The following is a 2,606-nucleotide window of genomic DNA, read 5'->3' on the forward strand; positions in this document are numbered from 1 at the left end:
AACGTCTCAAAACATTTCTACCACCTTCATCTAAAGTAGGGTTACCTGGAAAAGTCCAAGGCAAATCCTATAAAAAACAAAAACGATATATTTGATCTGATTAGGAATTGTACAAAAAACTAGGATTAATGTATCAAGACACTAACCCTTTAACATATTTGATGAATATCATGAAGGTTTATCCAGTCATACATCACTATAAAAAAACCAATAACTCAAATTTCAGCCACTTTAAGTAGAATGATATAGTTAGTACCTGTGTGATGGCTTTATTGGCAACGAGTTCATCGACATTTCCGATGTTGACTTGAATCCTAAATTGGAATTGGTTCATCATTCATGAAGTCAAAGTGAACTTAACATGTGATATTTATCATTGAGGCATTTCATCGAACATGTTGAGTGTAAACAAATATCTATATTTTTCAATAACACAATTGTTTATTTTTATACCTACAATCAACACAAGAATTTAACTCTTTTTAAAAACATATTGACTAAACTGGTTCAACTTAACAATTAGGCAAAAACAATTCATAAAGGTCAAACAAAGGCCAAGAGTCAACAATAGAAAAAGATGATACCTAAATTTTGATCGACAAGGGATCATCTTCTTCGTTCAGGTCTTCAATCCACAATGGAGGCCGAGATGAAGTCGGTGATTACGATGTACTATGGGGAACGAACTGATGGAGGATTAAACGATTCAAAATCATATCATCTTCACTGGAGTTTTTTTCTATGAATAACGTGAGATCAATAAGTTCCGCAACAATGAAACTTCGATCGTTGGGGGATTTCATATTTCATATAGATTGATGACCAACGATGATAGTTTGATCGATTGGGATCTGGAAATCAACGATAAATGTGGTTTGTCATTTATCTTCACCATATTCATGTGAGTAGAAGCAATTTCAGAATCCAAAGCATGGAATTGGATGAAGGATTGAAGGCAATTCGACGGAGGTGAGTCGTCGGAGGATGGATCGTAGGTTTGAGCGAGAAAGGAAAACGGAGAGGAGAGAGAGATGAAAATTTATTTTATCAGATATTAGATTTAAGAAATCATTTAATCATATTTTTATTCCTATAATATCCCTGACTGAATTAATTAAGATACCTCTCCTTCTTTTTTTGTCTACTTATTTACAAAAACGCCACTTTGCATCTCGACCCTTCTTTTTATGATCCAACGTTCCACCTTTAGTTCTCGGGTTCTTGGCAAATTTTGAGTTCTCAAATGATCCTTTCTCTCTCTCTCTCTCTCTCTCTATATATATATATATATATATATATATATATATACACACACACACACACTTTTTAAATTAATAATTTCGTTATATTTAATTAGTTTAAAAGATAACAAAAATTTTAAATGTATATAATAATAGTAAAAATATTCTTTTATTATATAATATATGGTATTTTCATGGTTCAGGTTCATTTGAGACCATTCTAATTTTGTGAGACCGTGAGACCAAATCTAAAAATAATTTTAAAATGCAAAATAAATGGAAAAATCCAAAAATTCTTTTTTTAAATATTATTTTCGGAACTTGAATTAACTAAAAAAAATATAAAAAATAAAAAAAAAATCCCGTTTTTTTTTGAAAAATACGTGAAATATTCTAAATAGAATATTACACTGACATATTCTAAAAAATAATTTTAAAATGCAAAATAAATGGAAAAATCTAAAAATTCTTTTTTTAAATATTATTTTCGAAACTTGAATTAACTAAAAAAAATAAAAAAAATCTTTTTTTTTTGAAAAATACGTGAAATATTCTAAATAGAATATTATACTGTACATATTCTAAAAATAATTTTAAAATGCAAAATAAATGGAAAAATCAAAAAATTCTTTTTGTAAATATTATTTTCGGAACTTGAATTAACTAAAAAAAATAAAAAAAAAATAAAAAAATGCGTCTCACGGTCTCAAAAAATTAGACCATCTCACATGAACCTAACCCGTATTTTCATAATATAATTACAATATGATTGGTATTAAAAAAAGAGAAAATGACAAAAATAGCCATTTACACTAATTGCATTACAAAAATAGCCAAAAAAATCGAGATTACAAAAATAGCCACCCATTTCGCAGATGAGAAGGTCCCATCTGCGAAATGGGCTTCTCATCTGCGAAAGTACAACTACCTAAAGCACAGTTGTGCTTTAGGTACTTGTACTTTCGCAGATGAGAAGCCCATTTCGCAGATGGGACCTCTCATCTGCGAAAGTACAAGTACCTAAAGCACAACTGTGCTTTAGGTAGTTGTACTTTCGCAGATGAGAGGTCCCATCTGCGAAATGGGCTTCTCATCTGCGAAATGCCCTCTATTTTGACTATAAAAACGTTTTTTTTTTCTTCATTTTTCATCCTTCTCTACACAAAAACTCTCTCTAACTTTGGGCTTCTCTCGGAATTTTTGCTAGTTTTTGAAGAAAATGGAGGATTATGTCAACAATCCCGCAAATATGGTTAGATTTTAACTCTTTTAATGTCAACAATCTCTTTATTTTATCATTTGTTGTATTATTTGTTGTGTTATTTTTGTTGTTTTTTTTAGTTGTTATATAAACTGAAATCTTGT

The sequence above is a fragment of the Lactuca serriola genome, chromosome 4 (assembly GCF_051521515.1).
Source record: "Lactuca serriola cultivar US96UC23 chromosome 4, Lser_US96UC23_V15, whole genome shotgun sequence".
NCBI classification, from domain to species: Eukaryota; Viridiplantae; Streptophyta; class Magnoliopsida; order Asterales; family Asteraceae; genus Lactuca; species Lactuca serriola.